Source organism: Microcaecilia unicolor, chromosome 2 (genome assembly GCF_901765095.1).
Source record: "Microcaecilia unicolor chromosome 2, aMicUni1.1, whole genome shotgun sequence".
Lineage (NCBI taxonomy): Eukaryota > Metazoa > Chordata > Amphibia > Gymnophiona > Siphonopidae > Microcaecilia > Microcaecilia unicolor.
The window spans coordinates 172,637,842-172,665,270 of NC_044032.1; the positions used below are offsets into that span (position 1 = coordinate 172,637,842).

General features: G+C 43.5%; 1 long non-coding RNA gene across 1 annotated transcript; it reads left to right on the plus strand.

The window, feature by feature from the left end:
• Positions 1-12,360: 12,360 nt before the first annotated feature.
• On the plus strand, positions 12,361-26,066 carry LOC115462317. Its single transcript, XR_003940812.1, has 3 exons — positions 12,361-12,440; positions 12,894-12,977; positions 25,937-26,066. It is a non-coding gene; the product is annotated as an uncharacterized LOC115462317 (long non-coding RNA).
• Positions 26,067-27,429: the final 1,363 nt, after the last annotated feature.

The window sequence follows — 27,429 nt, forward strand, 5'->3', positions numbered from 1 at the left end:
ATAAGATGTTCACTAGTATACGTAGGACAGCTCTTTTTGGTGGCCAGACGGTGGTGGGAATTTGCATGTAGATAATAGTTGGTATGTGAAGGTTTTCTGTATATCGTGTGACTCCAGGCTTCCATCTCTCCCCTTTCTGATCATCACGTCAAGAAAGGGAAGGCATGCAGTTTGAAAGTGGGCATCTACGTAGACAGAGTCTGGGCAAATTATGGGCAAGGTGCACAGTTATATGTATAGATTATAGCATTATATAATTTATGCGTGTGTTTTACCAGTCTAGGTGCAGGTATTTACACCAGCTTTACGGCTGGCGTTAGTGGTCATGTACATATTGATGCTGCTATGCTAGTATTCTATAAAGGAAAGTAGCCAGCCAGTATTCAGCACTATTTAACCAGCCAGAAATGACCACTGACAGGTTAAATAGCGTTTCAGTTATCTCCACTGAACATTGCCAGTTAGCACTGAAAAGCTAACCAGTTATATCATGCGATAACCAACAATATTTAGCACAGGCCGGCTACGTTTCAAGGTCAAATCAGACTGCCTAAATAGCAGTCCTATCTTTGACCGCTATAAACTTAACTGGCCAGCACTGAATATTCACTTAGCTGGTTAAATCTGAGCTGGACAAAAAAGATTCCCGGATATTCAACGCCGGTCACCGGAAACGACCCAGAATTGAATATCCGGGGTCAGGGCTGATCTCGCCACTTAGGTAGGCTGCCTCCCGTGGCTGAATATTGACTTCTAGATGTCCAAATTCCCTTATAGAATAAGCTCCTCTAGGCACTCAACAGTAGATGACCTTTTACAGAATTGTCTTCCACATGCTCACTTGTACAATAGGTTAATGAAGAGTGGGGAGCAGAAGGAAAGCAAACAGGAATTAAGTTGATGCACTGCTGTGACACTGTGTTTTGTACTATGAAAATTTGAACTTGTTTGAAGAGCTGATATTAAAAATTTAATTTTTGGGAATTACAAATCAGCTATCTGCACTGTACATTGTGTATATATGGATGAAAGTCACCGGTCAGGCCAACAGAACTTTCTGCCCCCTCAAGGAGAACACTACATGAAATGGGGCATTTATGTGATTGAGCAGTCAGTGGTTAATTGGAAGTGAACAGACAAACCAATATTTCTGCATTGATGGAATTGTGGATTTAAGAAGCTGCAAAATCATTAATTATACTGTCAAGTGAAATTAATCTTGCTACCTCATACTCAGTTGCAGTCTCAGCAAAATCATGTAGCTGTTCTTGACATATTGTAGATCGCAAATAGTTCATTAGTTTTTTCCATGAAAAGATTCATTCTGCTGATGCAAATGTTACTGGCACAGTCCACAGCAAATGAAATGTGACAGATACAGATAAAAGTCCATTAAATTCTTCTTGAAAACTGTTCACAATCTGAAGAGGTTAAGTGGATACGTTTTTATACTTGTACTCTTAGGGGTCCTGTTACAAAGCTTCAGTAGAAAGTGGCCTTAGCGTGCTCTTACACGGATCTTTCCCGCATGCTAAGGCCATTTCTACTGCAGCCAGAAAATGGCAAATTTTCCATTTTCCAAATTAATGTAGACAGTAAGGGCTCACATGCTAATCTTGCACTAAGGGCCTCTTTTACAAAGCCACACTACCGATTCTCGGTGCGGCAAATAAGTGATTAGTGCAGACACACCCCCTTGGCCAAAAAGTAAACAATTTTTTTTGCACATGAGTAGCATGCGCACATTTGAAACTTACTGCAAGATGCCTCAGTACGCCCTCTGGTATGACCTTTTAAGCTATGGTAAGCATGAGTTAGTGTTTACTGCAGCTTAGTAAAAGGACCCCTTAGGAAGGAAAGCAAGTAATCCCCTTTTCATATCTCCATCCCAGGGTTAAACCCCTCAGTAAGTAGAGGGACTGAAGGAATCTGGTGTTTATTGTCCAGAGCACTAATAAACCGGAGGTACCTAACTTAGATACCCTACTATCAGAAACTGAAATTACTGTCTACTAAAGAGAGCTTATCAGCATTGCAAGAGGAAGGAGGAAGGTTCCACCTAGGGACCACAAGACAAAAGAACCAAGAAAAAAGAGAACAGATTAGAACTTCAGGTCCAAGTACTTGGAACTCCACTCATAAGCTTAGAGATCTCTATCATATCTCCTTTCAGCAGCCTCAACCCACAGATTTATTTATTTATAAAATTTGCTTTCCCATCCTTTCGGCAAATGCCTTATTGAGGTAGTTTTACATTAAAAACAATATTAAGAAATGCAATACATAAAAATCAAAGTAAAACCAACAATGATTATACAACAAAATACAGTAAGCATAATAAGAAGATGACAACTCATTAATCTAGGTAGTTTACCAACTAAAATTAGAAAACCATAAAATTGATTCCGAACTTAATTTGGATTTTGGATTTAGTTCACACGTTTCTGGTAGTAGCTGAAGGTGAGCTCACTTTTCCATCCCCTGAGCTGCTTTCTCTTCACCCCCTGCAGTTTCTCAGCTGCATAAGCAGGCAGGAGAGACCCTACTCTCACAGTCCTTTGGGGATTGGGGATTCTAGCAGGTTGGATCCCTAGGCTCCCTCTCAAGGGAAAAATCCTTCTTTCCTCTGGGAGGCCTGTCTTCTCCCTCCCTGTCTGTTTCCTCTGCTGCTCTTAAAGGCAGATGCTCAAAACTCCAGCGCTATTCAAAACAACACTGGAAAACACCACTGTTACACGGGCCAAAAAAGAAATTCCAATGCTCAGCACTAAGGATATGCAAATTTTATGTGTGCTGTTAGCGCTGAGCATTGAGAAGTAAGGAGGAGGGATGTGCCCAACACATGCACACAAGACTTGTGTGTTCCTCTTCTGCTGCTACTGGACAGCTCTTTCCCGCAGGGTTTGATGAGTCGGTAATTATTGGCAAACTTTCCTAATAATAAATAAACTTTCTATTTCCCTTCTTGTTACAGGATTCATCAACAGATCATACATGTAAAACAAGAACGTCATTCCAACTGGAAAGGGAAAAATACTCCTCCCAGTCCTAGGAGTCCCAATTCCAACCAAATATTTCAAATGAGAGGCATTCTGAAGGGAAAGACCAGGGAGAAACAAGTTCCTGTCTGAGCCGTGACCTGAAGGGTCCCGAACTGTACAAAACCAGAGCCATCTTCATTGTATGTATCTAACGGGCATAGTGGTGATATAAGGACGGTCACCCTCCTTCTTGCTGCTGAGGCTTCCCTAGCACCAGCTCCGAACTGACATAGGGTTTCCCACGGTAATGGCGCCCTATTTTACTGTGTTGTTTTTTTGAGCAGGGGGGAATAGGGAATGGCCTCGTTTAAATGTGATTTGAATGCAACTTGCACTATCCCTCGGTGTGCTCATTATTCCCGTGGGGGCCTTTGGGCATGGTATGCCAGCAAATGCGGGCACTGGTCTGGTGCTAATGGCTTCTAGCACCCGTGTTTGCTTCTGAGCATCGGGGCATTAATGAATGCAGCTGCCTTCAGTGCAGCTTTACCCCTTGCTGTCTCCTGGGAGCTGTAGTTCCTTCGGGAGAGCAATTCTTTCCTTGCAGCTCCCACTCTAAACGTGGAGCCTGTTTTCTAGACCTACTTGTGTCTTAAGGTTTTTGTTTATTTTTATTTGGAGACTTGCTAAAATCGCCTTAGTTGCACAGAAAAATCAAGGCGATGAACAATACATAATAGCCATGAAATAAAATGAAACAGAACTCCATTATAATATAGGACAGGAAAACACACTCATATAACCTAACCATTCACAACGTTAGAAAACGTTATGAGTGGGGGGGGGGGGGGTGGTCCTTAAGTACTTTCCTTATCTGTCCTGGATATACTCATCACAATACATTCAGAGAAATATCTAGCAGCATCATTTACACAGATGTGGGTGAGCAGCTTTGCATAATAGTCAACAGACTTGCTGTGTCTCAGCAAACTCTCCCTAATATCTCAGATCTTGGCATAATGCAGATAGTACTCTTTCTAGGATGTCATGTCTGATCGGCAGATGACTGTTTCTGTACCTGTCTGAAAGGAGTCACCAACCATCACTACCTTTTGCTTTCTAGCAGTTGATGATCCTGCAGCTTTTGAGATTTTTTGATCTCTGGATCCCCTTTTTCCTGGGATTATTTTCAACTTTTCCATTTCCAGGGCAAGGATTTGGGGGAGTGATTTCCACTTCCAGGGCAAGGATTTGGGGTGTGATTGTTTTTTATTTTATTTTTTTTGCAAAATTGTGCTACCCAGGCAATAAGCCCTTTTAAACTGCGCCCTTATCATTGCATTTGTTTAGGTTAATTCTACTGCCTTTCTGCCTTTCCTCTCTGAGCACACCACCCGAACTCTCATCCACTCTCTTATTACCTCTCGCCTTGACTACTGCAACCTACTCCTCACTGGCCTCTCACTTAACCATCTATCCCCCCTTCAATCCGTTCAGAACTCTGCTGTGCATCTTATCTTCCGCCTGGACCGATATACTCACATCACCCCTCTCCTCAAGTCACTTCACTGGCTCCTGATCAGATACCGCATACAGTTCAAACTTCTCCTACTAACCTACAAATGCACTCAATCTGCAGCCCCTCATTACCTCTCTACCCTCATCTCCCCTTATGCTCCTACCCGTAACCTCCGCTCACAGGACAAATCCCTCCTATCAGTACCCTTCTCCACCACCGCCAACTCCAGGCTCCGCCTTTTCTGCCTCGCCTCACCCTATGCTTGGAATAAACTTCCTGAGCCCATACGCCAAGCCCCCTCCCTGCCCATCTTCAAATCCTTGCTCAAAGCCCACCTCTTCAATGTAGCTTTCGGCACATAACCATTTACCTCTATTCAGGAAACCTAGACTGCCCCAATTTGATTGACTGCATACTTTGTCCTTTAGATTGTAAGCTCCTTTGAGCAGGGACTGTCCTTCCTTGTTAAATTTTACAGTGCTGCGTGACCCTGGTAGCGCTTTAGAAATGTTTAGTAGTAGTAGTAGTAGATATAGTCAAAGTGATTTACATTTACTATTTAACATGAGCTAGATTCTATATACGGCACCAGAAAAATTTGTGCTGTAAAAAAAGACACCTAGGCGTATTCTCTAAAGTACTCCTAAATTTTATAGAGTAGGGTTAAATTTCCATGCAGTATATAGATATGCTGAGCACCTATCCACACAACCAAATTTGGTCAGATCCAGTTAGACCATGTTTTACTTGGCGTAAGTCCCGTTACCTAACTTAGATGCAGAACAGGTGAATTCTATAATAATGCTCATAGATTTTAGAAATTCTCATGGCCACACCCCTTTTTCAACTATGCAACTTAGAATTTACACGTACCATGTTACAGAATATGTTTAGCGAGTTGTGCGCATAAATCTTAATCCATGCCAATTAGTACTGATAATTTCTTTTTAAAATCCAATTAACAGTGCTGATTAGCTAGTTAACTAATTAAGGTACACAAATTGTTATATAATACATTTTGATTTCTGTGCATAAATTAAGGCACGACAGTACATTTGTCCTGAAAATGCATCACTGATGTACATGATTGTGTCATTTATTTTTCCAGAACTTGCAACAAGATTCCCTGTAGAGACACAGCTTCCAGGGAGAAAAGATGGAGTGGGTTCCAGGCAGCCAGCACATAGATAGCAGTCTGATTGAAATAGTCTGTGACACATTCCTTCTTTTGTCTCTGAAACAAGTAGGGAAAGCATGCAGAACTAAGTCTTGGTGGATTCTTTCCACATAGATTTGTAGAGGTGAAGTTGTGTGTGGATGTGGGTTGGTTAGTGGTGGGAATACGTTTGGGAGGAAATGGGGCTGTAGGTGTTTTGGAAGATGTAAGTAGTATATACAGGTGTAAAAGGATACATGGGGTTGTGTGTAGAGTGATATGCATGGAAGGGTGCATGGGTGGGTAGGAATTGTGTGTATAGGAGGATTGCAAGGTGGTATGTTGGGGAAATGTAGTATGTGCTTGGGGTGTGTGAGGTGTATTTGAAAAGTCTATATAGAGACAGAGGGTGAAAGATGGCATAGGGGTATAGACAGGGATTGTTGGGGTAGATGTATCTGGGGGTTTGTAAGGAGCTACATGGGCTGGGATTGTGTTGGGGATTTTTAGTAGAAGCATTCTGCATGTAAAGGGTTGAGATCTATGTATATTTAGGTTATTGTTAAGCATATATAGATAGGGTGTATAGTTGTGTAGATATATATGGGGGTTTGTGGGATGCATGTGTGGAGAACTGTGGTCATGGGGGTGTTTGTGGGTGGGGGACTGTATGTGAGAAGCATACGTGGAGGCTTGTGTAGGTGTGGGAGTCTCTGGGGGATGGATATGTGTGAGGTTTATGTGTATATTTAAGTGGAAGGAGGATGTTTGTGTCAATATGGAATGTGGGTATGTGTTTTGGGTGATGATAGCTGTGTGTGTATATAACTGTGATGTGGTAGTAGTGTATATGAGGGTGTAGAGGTACAGTTGAAGCAGGTGTGTGTACTATGCAGCATGCTGGAAGGATGAAGGAGTACTGGAGTAGAGTGCTACAGCATGTGGTTTCCATAGAAAGCAATGGGGAGAATTTTGAAGGCTTGTTCTTAAATACTGACCTGTTTCTGGTTTCAAGCTTGTGAAGAAACAGTGTGTCTTAAACCTGTAAAATGTATTGGATGTGTTCCTGTCTGAAATGTATTTCTCCTGTTTGGCCAGCAGATGGTGCATGTTTTTGCTTAAAGCTGTTACAGAGGACAGACTTCTCTTTCTTTTATTTGGCACACAGATAATAGGAAGTGCCTGTAGTGATGTAACCAGTTTTTATTTGAAACTTGACTGTTCTAGGCTCTGATTGGCCTGGAATTTTGAAATTACCCAGCAGATGCTGGCTGTTGCTTCAGTCTTGGCCAGGAAGAAAGAGAGACAGTTCTCTTTGTTTAGGCTCGGTGAATTATATGTCCTGATCTTCCCAGGCACTGTTTAGCCAGTATGCAAATGTTTAGTAAGTGTTGATCCATATTTCAGTTGCCTGTTATTGTTTGCCTGTTTGCACTATTTTGTTCCACTGTTTAATATTTTGAAGAGAATAAACATAGTTGTTTGTTTGCCCTGTTTGTCTGGACTGATAAAGAATCCTGGTGGTTTGTGTGCTGAGTCTGTGAATGCTTTCTTGGAACTGTGGGACCACTGGGAGTGTGGCCCCAGTAACCTAGAAATCATTGGGGATAATTGGAGAGCGGGAGACTTGCCCAGAGGCAGTTGTGACCCAGTCAGTGGGAGAAGGGTACTAGTGTACAGCATAAGCGGCAGATGCAGGCTGACCTGAGCTGTGCTGGGGATAGACCCTCTAATTGGCTGCGGTGTAACCTCAGGTGGTGGCTAGGCATTTCGTGACAAAGCTCATCTAAGATATTTGTTATGTTTATCTAAAATGTTCTGATATGGTCTGTAACTCCTACAGGGTGATACTAGGACAGCCATTCCCAATCCTGTCCTCAGGGCACACCTAATCCCATTGGGTTTTCAGGACAGTGGTGTAGCCAGAAGGCAATTTTTGGGTGGGCTAATAGGTTGGATGAGTGAGCACTTGGGTTGTCAACTTTTTGAAAGAGAAAAACTCACCTGATGCACCCATGCCCTGCCTCACCCCATGCTCCACCCCTACCCCGCTCCCAATAGCTTCAATGAGGATAGCAGGGCAGGCCACACTGAAGCTAGGGGGAAGTCCGAGAGACTGCACTCTTCAGTCCCCATTGAGCCATGGTTCTCCAACATACATATGCTTCCCCTGTATCAGGGCTTGTCAATTCTTTTGTGGCCACAACCCCGTAATAGTGGCCAAATAAAATTGTGTGAGCCAATAGAAGTGCAGAATAATTATGCACCTATGGAGGGCCCACTCAAGTTGTGACCCCAGATGTGGGTTTTGTGACCCCATTTGGTATTCTAACCCAGTTTGGGAAGCTCTATCTTATACGGTATTGAAGCCAAATATATTCTGCATCCACAGAACACCCTGGCCTTCCCCCAACAGTGGATGCAGAGCAGAGAACATAAGAACATAAGCATTGCCATACTGGGACAGACCGAAGGTCCATCAAGCCCAGTATCCTATTTCCAACAGTGGCCAATCCAGGTTACAAGTACTTGGAAAGATCCAAGAACAATAAAATTGATTTTATGCTGCTTATCCTATAATATGCAGTGGATTATTCCAAGTCCATCTTAATAATGGCTTATGGACTTTTCTTTTAGGGAATTAGCCAAACCTTTTTTAAACCCCGCTAAGCTAACTGCTTTTACCACATCCTCTGGCAATGAATTCCAACGTTTAATTGCTCGTTGAGTGAAGAAATATTTTCTCTGATTAGTCTTAATTTTACTAATTAGTAGCTTCTTTGTGTGCCCCGTAGTCCTAGTATTTTTGGAAAGAGTAAACAAGCAATTCACATCTACCTGTTCCACTCCACTCGTTATTTTATAGACCTTTATCATATCTCCCCTCAGCTGTCTCTTCTCCAAGCTGAAGAGCCCTAGCCACTTTAGCCTTTCCTCATAGGGAAGTTGTCCTATAGCCTTTATCGTTTTTGTTGCCCTTCTCTGTACCTTTTCTAATTTCGCTTTTTTGAGATGCAGTGACCAGAACTGCACACTGTATTCTAGGTGCAGACATTTCCCCATAAAACTCAACATACATGTCTCTAATGTATTCTCAATAAGACATAGTGTAAAGTAATACAAGTTACTCAGAACCTAGATCAAATCTATTATGCCAGAACTAACTCCCAAAACAAGGATTCTACCTACAATATTTTAGGGCTCTAAACATTAGTGAGGCCATAAAATATCAATACATCTATTGGGAAAACTGAACAAGCCAAAATGCCAAATTACTACATAGAAAATTCATACTAACAGAATACCTTGATCACACACACAGAGCACAAATGTCAAATACAGAATAGGTGACCACAAACTATAAATATAAATTAAACTGAAATCCCAAGAAGCCAGACCTTTCGTGTAGTACAACATCATAGAAAGAGATGCATTCCCTTTTATATTGTGCAAAAAATAAAGATGACACATGCCAGAGATGATGTTAGAGGAGTGCAGCTAGGAGAACTGTCCTTGGCCCACTGGCCAGAGAGAGCCCCAAGCCTGCTGGAACCTGAAGAAGGCTTAGCCTTATAGTGGGCTTTGGGGTCCTTCCTAGATTTCTGCACTGAGCCCCAGCCATGCCTAACACCACATGTAGCAGGATATACATTTCAAATCTGACAAATTCTAATCACAAAATAGAAAATAAATTTATTTTTCTACCTTATGTTGTCTGGTCATTTTTTTTTTCATATCATGTTCATCGCAGGCTCTAGTTTCTGTTTCCCTCTTCCTTCTCTTAACTCTCTTGCGAGGGTCTCCTGTCCATTTGACATTTCTTCTCTCTCCATGCCCACTATCCACCTTCCATCTCTGTGTCCCTATCTTTCCCCATATTTAGCATCTCCCTTCTCTGTGTCCCTATATTTCCCTGTCCAGCATCTCCCATGTCTATATCCCTACATCCATCATTTATTTTTTTTTTTTTGTTACATTTGTTCCCCGCGCTTTCCCGCTCAATGCGGCTTACATGGGGCAATCACCACTCTATGTCCCTATCCCCTCCTCCTATCCAGCATCACCCCTTTGTGTCTCTATGCCTCCCACGTCTTACATCTCCCCTCTGTATCCATATACCCTGTCCCATATCCGGAATTGCCCTCCTGTGTCTATATACTATCCTCATGCTTGTCCTTGTCCCTAAGCGCTTCCCCATGCTTATCATCTCTCCTCGTTTTCTGTATACCTCCCTGTGTCCAGCTTCTCTGCTCTCTCGTCCCCCACACCCAGAGGCAGCATAACATCTTTTCAGTTGGAGGGGGCCAAACAAGCCAAACTCCTTAGTCGCTGATACTGTTTGGGCAAAATATTGCTGGAGCCATGGCCGACCCTATTCCATTGTCTGTGCCCACACCCAAGGTGTGTCTCTCCTTTCTGACCCATCCCATCCAGCTTCTCTCCCCTCCCTCCTTCTCCCCACTCGCCCACATCTGGCTTGCCTGCCCTCCTCCTTTTATCACTTGTGCTGTGAGTTTAGTATGACTCCCTGTTCCTTTTTCCCCTGTCTTCGGTATCTCTTTCCTTTCCCTTCCCTCCTCTCTCTCCCCTCCCACGGGTCCAGCACCTCTCTCCTTTACAGCCAGTCAACCACCCCTCCCATGAATCCAACATCTCTCTCCCTTCCTTCCAGCCCCCCCCCCCCCACAGGTCCAGCACCTCTCTCCTTTCCCTCCAGTCAGTCATCCATCCCCCCCCCCCCACACACACACAGGTACAGCACCTCTCTCCCTTCCCTCCAGCCCCTCCATGGGTTCAGCACCTCGCTCCCTTCCAGTCCAGCACCCAGCCAGCCCCCCCTGGGGCCAGCACCTCTCTCCCTTACAGCCAGCCCCTACTAGGTCCAGCACCTCTCTCCCTTTCCTTCAGCCTCACCTTCCCTGGGTCCAGCACTTCTCTTCTTTCCCTCCAGCCCCCCCCCCCCCCCCCCCTGGAAAGGCGCTTCTGTCTTTTTTTCTCCCTGCTTCTAACTTAGAGTATTGACATGTGACCCAGCTGCTATTCACACACACGTGGGCCAACTCCGGGGTTCCCTCTGCCGCGTCCTGTCCTAAACAGGAAGTTGCCGGACTCGCAGGAGGGGGGTGGGATCATAGGGAAGGGACCAAGCCTGCCAGGGATGCTATATCATTATTGGTTGAAGACCTTGGGGTACACCATTCCTGGGTGAGCCTTGGCAAAAGAGAGTGGGCCTGGGCCCACCCTGGCTGTTTCAGGATATCCACAATGAATATTCATGACTTAGATTTGCATGCAATTGAGGCAATGCATTGAAATCGATCTCACTCAAATCTATGCTACAGTCCCAATATGTAATGTCTCAGAAAAAAAAAATTTAAACCACCATTAAAAACTTTTTTTCTGGGATATTACATATTTGGACTTTAACATAGATTTGAGTGGTATATAGTTCTGCCAGAGTTGGAGTTAATATTGCCATATGTATTGATGCAAATCGATCTCATGCAGAAAAGAAGAGCAGACCCGCAAAACGAAGTCAAACAGACTTTATTCAATGCAGATATTTAAAAACAGCATACAGATATCATCCAGCTGCCCAATGTGGCTATGTTTCACCCTGTGTGACAGGCTACAGCTGTTTGGAGAGAAACAGTTTTTTTTTGTTTGTGAGACCTGCAGTGTACTCTGCTTTGTATCAACCAGCAGGGAATACATTGATTTGCTCCTGTCGGTTTGATAAACTCCTGATGCAGCACTTGAGATGGTGAAACATGCCCATGTTGAGCACTTAGATGATATCTGCATTGAATAAATTCTGTTTGACTTCATTCTGAGGGTCTCCTCTTCTTTTCTGCTGTTCTGGATCTTGCAGACCATTTGCCTATGTGTTTTTTAGGATATTCATTGTGGATATCCTGAAAACCTGATAGGACTAGGTGTGCCCCAAGAACTTAGTTGGGAATGGCTGTATTAGGGTGATATATTAAAGCAGTGTTTCTCAAGTCAGTCCTGGAGTACTCCCTTGCCAGTCAGGTTTTCAGGATATCCATAATGATTATTATGCCTCCATTATATGCAAATCTCTTTCATGCATATTCATCTTGGATATACTGAAAACCTGTCTGGTAAGGGGGTACTCCAGGACTGACTTGGGAAACACTGTATTAAAGTACTAGATAAATATATTGGATTTTCACATTTTCTTGTGCACTTCAAATTGGATGAATTTGGGGCCCATTTTTAGAGGATGTACCCAGTAAGGTGTACAACGAATTGAAAGCTTCATAAAAGACAAACAACAAAAAACATTTTCTAGTCCCTACCATTTACAGAAATAGAATGGAAGGTTTCCTCTTGAGCAGTGAAAATAGGCACAAAGACCTCCAAATTCCTTGTCTTTGGCTAGAACTGACAGAAATTGCATTGAAGGTAATAGAGCTGTTCATCTCTGAGCTCAAGCCAAGTTCATGACTGCATTCATCCAAAACTAAGGAAATAAATCCTGTGCAGAAATAAATTAACACTGAGGATGGACTGGATTCGGGGCTGCTAGGGAACATTAAACTGACTGCCATTACAGTGTGGTTTCTCTGAACTCTGAGGGTATTGAACAGGAGCCTGAATTCCAGGTCCTAATACAACCATTGTGTAGATAATAATGATTAACTAATCATGCTTTCTTTTCCTGCCCTCTACAGACCTATCTTGATAACTTCCAGTTGAAAGGAGACATTCTAATATGGCTGTGACTGGAGCAGTTACATCCTGGAAGAAGTGTGTGTAGGTATGATGTCATCTGATTTTTTTTTTTTCAGAAAAGGCTGTGTTCAGTTCTGATAGGATACTTTTGGGTTCCTGCTGACAACAAAACAAAGGTGAATTCTGCAAGCTGGAGCAGGGCCAACCCACACTGTGAGTAAGGATAGGCAAGGATGGAACATGGAGGGTGTCTGAATTTCCTGGTTTCAGGAGGATCCAGCTATGCACTGAAGGACAGTTTCAAGTCCAACCATGCAGCTCTGAGGGCTTTTAATGGAAAGGTGCCAAGGAGGTAGAAGGGAGCTAGCAGGATACTGATAGGAGTTTCAGTATATAACCGTCTTCTTTGCTTGAGACTAGTTTCTTAAGGCATGGTTTCTTTTCTGCGTATGCTGGTGACCTTACATGATTACTTTCACCTTCTCACATGATAAAATTGATAAATCTCCAGTGAAGTGGTTTGTTTTATCTGGTACAGACAGTTGGAAGTACACTGCTAAATTGAATAATTGACTGGGCAGGAGAAGAAACTATGACATAAGAGTTGCAGTCTCTAAATCAGGTAATAAATGTTATGTCTTATTTCTCTTTCCTCTCTTTACCTACCTTTATTCAAAATGTATTCTAATGGTTATTATTGCCTTAATGGGTTTTTTTTTCTGATTTACATATGTTAAGCTGCCTCTTATGTTTCTATCTGTCTTAATGCATAATTCACTTATTCTTCTTTCTGTGACATAGGTGATAGAAGATGACATTTTTGGATTTTGCATTCCTTTTTTAGTTTTATTTCTGTTTCATCTTTTTTTTTTTTGGGGGGGGGTCTTTGTTGTAAAATTTCCGGAAAGCACTAAAGACAGACCTGTTCAGAAGAGCATACCCCACCAACCCAACATAAAATACCTGAACACTTGTGACACAATATAACCAAAGAACGTAACGGACATTACCTGACTCTTCCTCTTCTCTCCCTCTCTAAGTTCCCCCCCCCCCAATTACCTACCATACATGTACCTCATTCTACCACAATATCACTTTGTATTCATTCATTTGTTCAGACCAGAATCGGCTAACGCCGTTAACGGTAAAATGTAAGCCACGTTGAGCCTGCAAAAAGGTGAGAAATTGTGGGATAAAAATGTAACAAATAATAATAAAATAATCAATAAATAAATCTTTTTAATTCGGCTGTCCTCTTAAGGACAGGACCACACAATTTTTCTTTTTGTGTCGATGGATCCTTGACACATGTTACAGATACTGCAACACCTCTTGTTAATTTTCATGTTTTATACCAGACCCCAATGATATGCCTGATTTAGGATCCCACTTTAGGGTTATATTATACCCTCGTACCTACAACACACCTTTACTTTCTAAGAGGCCATTTCACTATGCTGCGGTAAAAAGTGGCCTGCGGTAGCTGGTAGACACATGAAATTGGCGCATACTGGGCCAATTTTTACTGTGGCTGGGAAAAAAGGGGAAGGGGACTTGATGTACCGCCTTTCTGAGGTTTTTGCAACTACATTCAAAGCAGTTTACATATATTCAGGTACTTATTTTGTACCAGGGGCAATGGAGGGTTAAGTGACTTGCCCAGAGTCACAAGGAGCTGCAGTGGGAATTGAACTCAAGTTCCCCAGGATTAAAGCCCACTGCACTAACCACTAGGCTACTCCTCCACTAGGCTTTTTCTTATGGGGCAGTAAATGGCCGTGCACTAAAATCAAAAGTAGCACTTGGCTATTTACTGCCTGAGCCCTTACCGCCACCCATTGACCTAGAAGTAAGGGCTCATATGCTAACTGCACAGAATCATGCAGTGCGCGCCAATGTGGTCACACTGCTGATTAACACTGGGTACGCCCCCTCCCCCAGCAGTAGAAAAATATTTTGTACCATGTAAAACAGTGCATGCCAACTTTGAAATTACCGCCAGGCATCTGCGCTACCAAGGAAGTAGTGTCAATTGGGCGCTCGCTACCTGCACATTAGCCCTACCGCTGCTTAGTAAAAGGGCCCCTAAGGTTTTTCTTTTCATATTATACATATCCTGAATGTATTGTGTTGATTTTCTCTTACACCACATTTACTTTTTCTTGGTCAGCTCTTTAAGTATTATATTTGCATATATGCATATTACTATTTAGTAGTGCAACCATGTTATTGCTATTTAGTACTCTTTCACGTAAATTGTTATTGCTAAACATCAACCTCCAGATTCTACATATGGTGCTCAAAATTGGACACGCATATTTGGGGATCACATCCAATTTGTGCACACAATTTAAATGAGTACCAAGCCAATTAGCACTACTAACTGGGTGCTAACAATCTATTACTGGCAGTAATTGGCAACAATTTGGATTTATGCGTGCATCTTGCTTAGCGCTATTCTGTAAAGATGCGCATGCAAATCTTTTAGGGCCCCTTTTACTAAGCCACGTAAGCACTCGCACCCAACACATGTCATTCTGAGTTACCACCCAGCTACCATGTGGCCCGGGCGGTAATTTCATTTTTGACGTGCGTCAGAAAATAATTTTATTTTCTGGCGCGCGGGCAGTAATCGGCATTTGAACACTTGTTGACCATTACTGCCCGGTTAACCTGTGAGACCTTACCACTAAGTCAATGGCTGGTGGTAAGGTCTCAGACCCAAAATAGACACGCGCCAATTTCCATTTCACCACATGTCCATTTTCGCCCCCCCCCCCAAAAAAGGCATATTTTACAGGTGCACTGAAAAATGGTTCTGCACGTGTCCAAAACACATGCCTACACTACCACAGGCCATTTTTCAGCGCACCTTAGTAAAAGGACCCTTTAGCGTGCAACTGAAAAAGGGGCATGCCATTGGGAGGAGCATAGGTGGGCCAAGGGCATTCACTAAAGATGAACGCACTATTATAGAATTCGAGGAAGCCACGTCTAATTTATGCTTGAGGATTTACACCAGGTTTCAGTTGGTATAAATCCAACTTTGGGTCTCAGAGCTATGCGTTATTCTATAAACGGCACCCGACTCAGAGCGCCATTTATAAAATAGCGCTCAGTGCTCATTTATTTCAGTGCCGAAATCTGGGCACCATTTACAGAATCTGGGCCCATACTATTGACCATGTCCACCTTGCAAGACATTCTAGTGAATGTGGGAACAACATTCATCCACATCAGATCACTTGGTTGAAATACAGTTCATCAACATGATAATTCTTCTATCAGCCCAGAAATAGTATTCAACTTGTGGGCCACAATTTTATCTCCATTATGCAGTACATTTAACATTTCTTGCTTCATTGCTTTCTAGACTATTATGTGATAACCTGTTTACAGAACTGACTTTTTGTGCTTTTATTTCTGAGACTGTCAAACTTTTAAAGAAATTGCATTTTAATGAATGCTTTATTGAGATTATATTTGAATTACTGTGTTTCATCATTCACATTTATGAACAATGTTATGAGCTCTAAGCTTCTTTATGTAACTGACTTACTACTGTTATGATATTTATCTTCCAATATAGTCAATGTTAGTGTTTGCATGTATTAATATTGCGTTTATTTATATATTTGTTTTTATCCTTTCATTGTTGTACTAGTCTTATATTCACTAGCCATGGTGTCATTTGGTTCCAACACAAGTGAAGGAGCATTTTTGAAAGGTTGTCCAAGTCAGAACTGGGACATCCTGCTGATAACGTCCCAAAAACCCATCCATCTCACAGCCATTTTCAAACAGGAAATATGTCAGTTTCCTGTTCGAAAATACGTGAGAACGTCTAAAAGGCACAGCCATTTTACAAACTGAATGTCCAAATTATGAAGGCCAAAAAAGCAGGGACAAGTACATCTGTCTGGCAGCAGTTTTTCAAAAATGGCCACAAAGACATCCTTGCAGAGCAGAGAGGAATCCTAGTGGTCAGTGCAGTGGACTGTCACTGTACACCAGAGCACCCAGGTTAATATCTCCCTACAATTCTTTTATTTTAAATGCTGAGCCCTCCAGGAACAGGGAAATGCCTATTGTACCTGACTGTACACCACCTCAATAGAGTTCAGGCTTGCAGGTGTCATAAACATTTAGGTACAATACTGTAGGTACATATCTGCTTCTGGAAAGTTCACAATTTAAAGAGAAAAAAATGGAGAGCTAAAGTGGGAATTGAATCTGGGTCCTCTGGTTTAGAATCCATTGCACTGACCACTAAGCTGCTCCTCAGACTGCCTTTCTCTTTTGTTCAGAACATCTATAATACCTGATGCCATCATAGAGACTGGTATTCCTTTTGGTTTCACTTTTTGGAGAGAGGGAGGGGAACAGCAATCACAGGGGGATTCATGGGGGGTCATGCTTTAATTCCTCCAGTGATCAGCTGCTCAATCAAAGCACCTTTTTGTACCCTGGATGTGTATGAAACAGGTCTAAATAAAAAAACATCCTTCTTTTGATTTTTTTTTTCCCAAGTATATTTTTTATTTATAGAAAAAAGGTACATAATGATAACAACATTGAACATTTCTTCCTGTTCAATTATTACTGTTGAATGTCCTAATTTTGGACCCTCCGTAGTCTCACCCAAAGCACGCCCACAACATGCCCCCTTACTACTTGGATGAACTGCAGTGTAGGACATCCAAATTCTGCCATTCCAAAATTGCAATTTGGATGTTTTCGGTATATAGACATCTCAAAATGGCCCAAAAAAGTCCGTGTGCTTTGAAAATGAGCTCTACAGAGATAGAGGGCACTAGAGGACCTTGATCCGAATGGCTGCCTGAGGCAGGAGCACCAGGACAACTTGCATTAAAATCCACTTTTTACTGGCAGTTCATTTCTTATCAAGGGATTACAGTATTTAGAATCTTCAGAGATTATGGCAGGTGCAAAACCAACTAAATTGGACTTTCAAATCACTGGAAGCCAAGGGATTAAACAATCAAAATGTGAGCTGCTGTCCCCTAACATGATGGTGACCACTATGCATTCAGATATTACCCTACAAAGCCTTGCTTAATAAGGCTCTCCAGATTAAGGAGGTCTTACTTACATTTATTTATTTATTCACTTGGATTTATTTACCACCTTTTTGAAGGAATTCACTCAAGGTGGTGTACAGCATGAATAAGTCAAATATAGGCAATAAATACTTACATGAACATAGAGAAACCTTGCATCAAGAAATTGGAGATATTAAAGTGAATTTCTCATCACTTACAAGCAGAATGGAGATTATAGGGTACCACACATAGGTGCCCCGTATAAGAGGCTTGGGGAGGCTAAGCCTCCCCAGCCCAGCTGTGAACTTCCCCGCGGCCACGCCTACAAGACTCGACGAAATCTTCTGTTGAGTAGCGCAGCGGCAGCCAGAAACGAGACCTGCCGTCGCTACTCTCCACCCACAGCCAGCATAACATAAGAAGAAAAAGAAGTGCGGGGCCGCAGCAGCCTTCAGACATGCGCTGTCGGCTCTGCTGGTCTCTGCCCCGTGACGTCAATTTCCCGTTCCGGGGTCAGAGGACCGGCAGAGCCGACAGCGCATGTCTGAAGGCTGCTGCGGCCCCGCACTTCTTTTTCTTCTTCTGTAAGCGCTGCTGTTAAGAGGCCTGGGCCGGAGGGAGAGAAGAGAACGTGGCCACTGGCTGGAAACGGTAGGAGGAGAGAGAGGGAGAGCCAGGGGGCATGGACAAGAGCAGTGGAGAGCCAGAGAGCAATAGGGAGAGAAAGAGGGGCTGTAGAAAAGAGCAGGGGAGAGCCAGGGACATGGAAAAAAGCAGGGGAGAGCCAGAAAGAGATGGAGAGAGAAAGAGGGGCCATGTAAAAGAGCAGGGGAGAGCCAGGGACATGGAAAAAAAGCAGTGGAAAGCCAGAAAGAGATGGGGAGAGAAAGAGGGGCCATGGAAAAGAGCAGGGAGAGCCAGAAAGAGATGGGGAGAGAAAGAGGGGCCATGGAAAAGAGCAGAGGAGAGCCAGGGACATGGAAAAAAGCAGGGGAGAGCCAGAAAGAGATGGGGAGAGAAAGAGGGGCCATGGAAAAGAGCAGGGGAGAGCCAGGGACATGGAAAAAAAGCAGGGGAGAGCCAGAAAGAGATGGGGAGAGAAAGAGGAGCCATGGAAAAGAGCAGAGGAGAGCCAGGGACATGAAAAAAAGCAGGGGAGAGCCAGAAAAAGATGGGGAGAGAAAGAGGGGACATGGGCAGGAGAGAGAGAGAGAAGCTGCTGGGGAGAAACTGGGGGAGACCCTAGCTGTCAGACTGAGAAATGCTGGCTGGATGAAAGGAGGGAGAAAGAGGAAAAATGCTGGAAGGAGGGGGCAGAATGAGGGAAGACGCTGGTAGGGAGGGACAGAGGAAAGACACTGGAAGGATGGGGTGAGAGAGGACATGCTGAATGGAAAAGGGTCAAGAGAGAGAACTGTCTAGAAGGAAGGGGAGATAGAGGGAGACAATGGATGGAAGGATTGGGAGAGGGTAATGGGTGGAAGGATGGAGAGAGAAAGAGGGATGACACTGGATGGAAGGGTAGGAAAGAAAGAAGGAAGGTGCTGGACTTGGATGGAGGGAAGGGAAGTATATGCACATGGAGGGAAGGGAAGTATATGCACATGGATGGAGGGGAGTGAGGAGAAATGCTGGATATGGATGGAGGGGAAACTGTTGAATTTAAGAGCTGGATCGGGATACTGCAGGATAGGGACAGGGCTACAGATGGTAGACAGGATGCATAAGGACACAGGAGGATGGTGGACATGGTGAGAGAAAAAATATCAAATAGAAAGAAGTCCCTGCATAAAACAGAAGACACTGGGACCAAAGCGAATAGAAAAACTAAATGATCAGACAACAAAGGTAGAAAAAAGTATTTATTCAGAATTTATTTATTTATTTATTTATTTATTTATTTATTTATTTTTAATTTGTATCTTTATTAATAAATTCAATTTTCACAACAAAGTGTAAATATGCAATCGGCATTATTCTACAAATGAAATTCAAAATACAATTGAATAATTGAAAGAAAAATATAAGTGCCTATTTGTCCACAAACAAAGAAATTTGGTACCAAGATAAAAGAATTAAAAAAGAAATTAAAGCATATTAGCGGCTGCTGCCTCGGGTTATCGACCCAAGCCTGCTTGTTAGGGTGGGCATACTACATTCACATCGGCTCTAGCATCAAGAAATTCTTTAAACTGTTTTGGGTCTACAAACTGAAACTGTTTACCCTCAAGCAGTACATTACAAATACAAGGAAAACGTAATACAAAATTAACTCCCAATGCCAACGCTCTAGGGCGCTGCTCCAAAAAAGCCTTGCGCCTTATCTGTGTAGGCCTCGAGAGGTCTGGAAAAATTCGAACCTTTGAGCCCAGAAACAAATTTTCTAAGTGTCTTAAGGAAAGTCTTAAAACAGCATTGCGGTCAGGCTCCAGTGCAAAAGTGACCAGCATAGTTGACCTCTGTGTAATTATTTCCAATTATTCAGAATTTATTAACTGGAATATGTAAGCTTTTGGAAATGTGCATCTGTGATGTTTTGCATGTAAGTTTCAATTTTTCTAGTATTGCTGCATGCTGAGTCTGACTTCTTGAGGTAACTTTCCAGTTCAGTATTTTGCCTTCATATCTGTTGTGTCATGTGTTTTTCATGTGATCAAGGTGCAGTATTCTGCTAGCGTGTAGTATTTTCAGCCCTTTTTGGTGTTTTTTTTTCTTTCACTAGGTTGTGCACGGGTGTTTTAGAGCCCGGTGTAATTACATTGCTGCCTTTCCATGCATAAGGTTGTAGCTTGTCCTGTCCTTGGAATTAGTACTGTTATGGTTTGGTAAGGTTATGAGTGTGTTTTTGCACAAGTTTGTGTATAGTGTTTTGCAGTGGAGAGATTGTGTATTGGCCTTACTGAAGTGGCACCAAATCATCAGAAAGGGTTTTAGACAGTGGTGTGCTGGAGCCGGCTCTGTCCGGCTCGCAAGAGCCGCTTGTTAAATTTTGACAGCTCTTGCGAGCCGGTTGTTGTTGGGGGCGAGCCGGCTCCATTGGGGGAGGTAAGCATGGCAGGAGGGCGCCATCACAGGCCATGCTTACCTCCCCTGCCGCTCCGAGGCATGTCTAATGATGTCCTTCGCCCCCATCCTCCCCTCCTGCTGCCATCTGACTTTTTAAATTACCTCCATCGAAACCGCTATTTAAAGCCTGCTGCATGCAGGCCGTCTCTCCAGGATTCCCCTGCTTGCTTTGGTGACGTTTGCGCCCTTAGTCCCGCCTTCTGATGTCATTCTGACATCATTTCCTTTTTCCGTGAAGGCGGGACTAAGGGCACGAACATCACCGAAGCAAGCAGGGGAAGCCTGGAGAGACGGCCTGCACGCAGCAGGGCTTTAAATAGCGTGGGCTTTGACGCAGGTAATTAAAAAAGACAGATGGGAGCGGGAGGGAAGGGTGGGAGCAAAGGACATGTTCGCTGGACATGTTTGGGAGCAGGAGGGAAGGGCAGGGGAGGGAGGAGAATCACTGGGTATGGATGGGGAGGGGGGACAGGGGAGAGATTTGCTGGGCATGGATGGGGAGAGGGGGGCAGGGGAGAGACTTGCTGGGCATGGATGGGGAGAGGGGGACAGGGGAGCGATTTGCTGGGCATGGATGGGGAGAGGGGGGCAGTGGAGAGATTTGTTGGGCATGGATGGGGAGAGGGGGCAGGGGAGAGACTTGCTGGGCATGGATGGGGAGAGGGGGGCAGGGGAGAGACTTGCTGGGCATGGATGAGGAGAGGGGGCAGGGGAGAGACTTGCTGGGCATGGATGGGGAGAGGGGGCAGGGGAGAGACTTGCTGGGCATGGATGGGGAGGGGGGCAGGGGAGAGATTTGCTGGGCATGGATGGGGAGAGGGGGCGGGGGAGAGACTTGCTGGGCATGGATGGGGAGAGGGGGCAGGGGAGAGATTTGCTGGGCATGGATGGGGAGAGGGGGGCAGGGGAGAGTTGCTGGGCATGGATGGGGAGAGGGGGGCAGGGGAGAGACCTGCTGGGCATGGATGGGGAGAGACCTGCTGGGCATGGATGGGGAGAGGGGGGCAGGGGAGAGAGGAGAGTTTCAGGACATGGATGGAGGGGAGAGCAAGAGAAATTCTGGACATGGATGGAGGGGAGGAAAGGGAGAGAGAAGAAATGCTGGACATGGAGGGAAGATAGAGGAAGGAGATTAGATGAGGGAAAAGGAATTGAGGAGAGAAACTGCACATGGATGGAGAAAATAGGAAGAAGCTAGATCCACTGGACAGTCAAGTCTGCAGAGGATCAGAAGTGAAGAAGAAAGGAGGAAAGAAAAGAAATAAATGGAAAGGAAGCCCTGGAAACGGAGTCAAGGGAACAGATAGAGAGCAGCAGAATCAGATACTGGACCAGCATGATCAGAGAAACAAAGTCACCAGACAACAAAGGTAGAAAAAAATAATTTTATTTTCATTATAGTGTTTGGAATATGTCCACTTTGAGAATCAGGTGCTGAACGTTAAAAGTTTATATTTATTTACTATTTATGGCATTTTATCCCATATTAAACATGAATTAGATTGGAACCTGGGATCATTTAATTTTTTTTCCTGGAGAGAGTAATGCATTGCCCCCTCCCCCCCGGCTATGGCCAGCTCTGCAATTTTGGGGGGGCGCAGAGGTGGGTGGGTGGGCGCAGCGGTGGATGGGGGGGCGCCAAGGTGGACCGGGGAGAGAGCCTGTTGTTAAAAATTTACCAGCACACCACTGATTTTAGAGCCTAAATCATGACACACTACCTCTTGAAGGATCTACATAAAAGGAGCTCATTGTGAACACTTTCCACCCTAAAAGGGTGTTTTGTGGCTCTACATGAGAATTGTGATATTATGATCCCTTGTTTCATATTGTTGACGGTCTGCATTTTCCGTATGGGTGGTACATTGGTTTATTAGGGTCTGCCCAGTGTTATGGTACAGTAAGGTTTATGAGTGTGTTTTTGCACAAATTTGTGCATAGTGTTTTGCAGTTGAGCAATTGTGGTTAGTACATGCTTTGAGCAACCACTTTATTCTTTGACATATGATACATATTTAATATCTAAATTTAATAAAAGGTATTAATTGTGACTTATTTTTACTTATTTTTTTTCTATGTTGTCAGACAATTATGGATGTAAGCCCCGCCCCTGGCCCCTGGCCCCACCTCTAACCCCGCCCCCTTTAGCCTCCCCAAACAGTTGGGCCACCGACCGCCTATGGTACCACACAGGCCCTTGTGGGCCAGCTGAGTGACTTACAACATGGAATTAGGAAGATCTCCCAATTGGAATGCAGCTTGGAAGAATTAATCACACCCAGTGCGATAGTCTCTGGATACTTCGCATACTGGAGGGAGCTAAGGGTACTGATACAGTAGCCTTCATGATGCATTTTCTTCCCAAGCTAATAGATATTCAGTTTTCTGCCCCTTTTGAAACTGAGCTGTTGCATCACTCCCTGAGACGTATCCAAGTTGGTCCAAAGTATCCTCATCCAATCATTATGAAGGTGCTCCAGTATCCGCAACTGATGGAAATTCTGCAAAGAGCCCACCTTAAACCTCAGTGTATGAGGGCAAGTGGATTCTCATTTTCCTGAATTTGCACAAAGATACTGTAACCCATCAGTCCTTGCTTTCTGACCCCAGCTCAAAACTATGGGAACAAAATACGGGATGTTAGTCCCCACCATCATGAGAGTTACTTACCACAATGTCACTCATACCTTTGAAGATCCCTTTCTTCTGCAGGATTTTATTAGCAGCCAGGATGGATACATAAATTATGGATTTTCTCCTTCTGGACCAGTTTTAAAATGCCAGAGTGTGTTGGTGATTTCATGTGAGTGACTCCATATTGTTATTAACACAACAACTCCCATTGGGCTTTGCAGTGAACTTCTTGTGAGATTATACATCATACACTTCCCTCTAAACTAAGCAGCATTGTTGACAATGGGGGGTGGTGCTTCATTTCAATTGCTGAGACAGGCAGGCTCTCCAGTTCTGCAGAGCTTACCTGTCCCTCACTATTGAAAATATGATCGTGAAAGAGCACACCCTTTCCACTGGCAGGTCTGTAGGTGGAGGACTCCTACTCAGCTTAGAAGGAACAGTGCTGAGCAGTCATGCTCAAAGTACTAGTTCAAAGTAGATAAGTAAAAGTAAAAATAAATGCATGTTTTAATACTTAAGTAAAAATAAAAGTACAGTGAAGAACACACTAAAATATTTAGCCAAGTGAAAGTAAAAAAAAATCATTGCCTTTTTGAGTAAAAGTACCATGACTACAATAAATGTGACTATTGTTGACATTTTTATCTCAACTTTATTGCTCTATAATTAAATCCACTTTTTGCCAGATTCTATATATGGCGCTTTAATTTGCACGTGCAAATTTGGATGTGCATCCAACATGTGCACGCAACTCAATTGAATAATGATCCACCCCACAATGTCTCTGTCAGCATTCGTTAGTAATCCTGACAGTCTCCATGAGGGCATGGAGATCAATTAGAGGCAGCCTGGAAAGGTGAGCGTGAAGCAGTGCCCCCCAGGATCACAGCACTACTCATGTTGGTAATGATAGACTAGAAATGAGTTATAACTGTTTGATAGTAATGATGGATGAGTGATGATCCATAACTGTTTGCTTAAAGAGACAACTTAGATTTTGCCTTATTGATTGAACAATATGTGCGCTATTATAATGTTCTGATGGTTTGAGACCTTTTGATGTTATGGATTTTATATTAAATTTGGTTTTATTTCACTTTGTTTTGTTTTTATATTGTATATTTTTATGTTTCTGATAAATTGTGTTTATAATCATCTACTCTGTCTAGAATTGGAAGGATAGAGTGGAATATAAATGTTAAAAATAAAGAAATGTGCAAGCATTGATAAGTAATTATAAGGCCCCCCTCCACTAACCATTCAATACTAAAATGAAGGGCTGCACATATCTGGACCTGCTCTCTTTACCCCTCCCCCCACATTTGCATAATCTTATTAAAGGCTTGTTGACTTACACTAGCCACCAGTGTGGTACCAACCAGCTGGTGTTCCTAGGCAGTGCCCAGACTAAAGTTTACTCTCTGCTCAGCGTGCTGCCTTGCCCACAACCAGCATGGCTGAGGGCTTAGGAAGATGCACAAATAGCTGCTTCCTATTTACATTTTTAAAACAACAACAATCAAATTACAGGTGAGGGAAGGGAAAACAACTATATGCAAATATGGGGATATATACATGAGGAGGGAAAGGAACTATTACACACATCTGTTGTCTCATGATAGGAAACAGTCAGGTACAAACCAGCAGTCCTCCTTTGCCATTGCACAGACTAGAGTTTATGCTGTGTTCAGTGGCGTTCCTAGGCTGGCTGACACCTGGGGCGGATCGCCGATGCGCCCCCCCCCCCCCCCCCCGCAGCGTGCCCCCCCCCTGCCCCGGTGAAATTACACCCCCCCCCCTGGGTGCAGTGCAATCCCCCCTGGGTGGGGTGCATTTTTACCTGCTGGGAGGGTGCCACGCGCCTGTAGGCTCCGAGTCCGCTCGTTCCCTGGCTGCTGCTCCCTCTGCCCCGGAACAGGAAGTAACCTGTTCCGCACAGAGGGAGCAGCAGGGAGGGAACGAGCGGACTCGGAGCCAACAGGCGCGCGGCACCCCCCCAGCGGCATGCACCCGGGGTGAACCCCCCCCTTTGGTACACCACTGGCTGTGTTCAGTAGACCAGAGGGCAGGGGAATAGCCTAGACATGGTACAAACACTGAGGCCTTGTCTAGCACACTCCTCCTTACCCCCAGCAGCTGCATGACCCTCCCACTGGAACCAGTGAGACCCCCAGAGGCAACTGCCACCACAGACAGCAAGTGGGAACTAAGCAGGTCCTGTGTGGCCCCAGCAGCAGCTTCAGGGAATCCTAAACCAAGAACAAGGACATGGTCTCAGTGCCAGAACTGGGATACAAGCACACAATACTGGACATTGTAAACCTCAATGCTGGCAGTGGTTGGCTATATGCCCCAAGCCTAGTGGGTTTATCACAGAAATGGAAATCTTGAGGATAGGAAAAGTCCAAAAGTGGGAAATGAAGGACAGCTAAACAAGGCACTGGTTAAAAACAATTTATTTCTTAAAATTCAACAGGGCAACTGTGTTTCAGCATGCTTAATGCCTGCTTCAGGAGTCTGATGGTGTGGATATAAAAAAAAAACAGTGAAAACTGGAAGTAACGTATCGGTCTTTAAAAAGACCATATATATATATATATATATATATATATAAGGATGCGCTCTCAAGGAAACAACAAATCCACGCTGAAAGTCTGTGTCACAGGGTAAACGTGACTGCCACTTGTGAGAGTGTCTATCTTTTTTTTATATTACATGCATCTGTTGTTAAGTTCTCTATTTTGATATGACATCCTGTAAGCCTGAAGTGATCATGTAAGCTTTATGTATTCTGCATTTTTTCTGATTTTCTTAGAATTTTGATTGAACACATGAGGGCAGCAGTACCATTCGCATGTGATACGAAGTATTAATCCTGAACACAGCAGAACAAGGATGACATAGAGATTGCATGCGAGTAAATACATTAACACTCCTTGAAGTTAAAGCCCTATTGTCAAAAAAATAAAAAACAATTTTCTGAAATAAAAATAAGTTTTAATAGATTGTTTTTTGTGTCTTTGGTTTTGCAGATGTCTCAGAATTTTTTAATCAGAGTTAAATATTGAAGAAGAAATGCATCAACAGCAACTATTTTATGCAGTATTAAATACATTGCAATTTTTTTTTCAAAAAAGGTCATTTATATTACCATTATATGTTACATAAATCATTAGCATACTAAATAGCTGAGCTAAAAATGTAGCAATTCTTAGCATTCAAAAACACAGTATCGGATATTTAGCAGTAAAGAAACCCCATAACATATCTGTTGATATGTACATAAGTACATAAGTAATGCCATACTGGGAAAAGACCAAGGGTCCATCGAGCCCAGCATCCTGTCCACGACAGCGGCCAATCCAGGCCAAGGGCACCTGGCAAGCTTCCCAAACGTACAAACATTCTATACATGTTATTCCTGGAATTGTGGAGTTTTCCAAGTCCGTTTAGTAGCGGTTTATGGACTTGTCCTTTAGGAAACCGTCCAACCCCTTTTTAAACTCTGCTAAGCTAACTGCCTTCACCACTTTCTCCGGCAACGAATTCCAGAGTTTAATTACACGTTGGGTGAAGAAAATTTTCTCTGATTTGTTTTAAATTTACTACACTGTAGTTTCATCGCATGCCCCCTAGTCCTAGTATTTTTGGAAAGTGTGAACAGATGCTTCACATCCACCTGTTCCACTCCACTCATTTTTTTATATACCTCTATCATGTCTCCCCTCAGCCGTCTCTTCTCCAAGCTGTATAGCCCTAGCCTCCTTAGTCTTTCTTCATAGGGAAGTCGTTCCATCCCCGCTATCATTTTAGTCGCCCTTCGCTGCACCTTTTCCAATTCTACTATATCTTTCTTGAGATGCGGCGACCAGAATTGAACACAATACTCAAGGTGCGGTCGCACCATGGAGCGATACAACGGCATTATAACATCCTCACACCTGTTTTCCATACCTTTCCTGTGAAAGATAATACAAAAAATATACACATGATTTGCATATTAACATAATGATGTAGATGGCAGAAGACCAACACCAACCTGCCAGTACTTACTTATTTGGTATATGTGCAGTTAAAGCCAGTTAGTTAGTACCAACCCAGCTACCCTAAATCATAAGCTTTCCATGGATCAAAGTACCAAATCATAAGTCTTTGTTCTTTCTCCTCTTCTTCTTCTTGGGCCACCTGATGATGGTATAGTCATAGAGCAAGTTCTCGATCAGCTTGTAGTAGGCCTACATAGACACTACGGCATAACACAAAGCTTTCCAAACTGTGGGTCAGGTCCCCACCCAAGTAGGTTCTCCA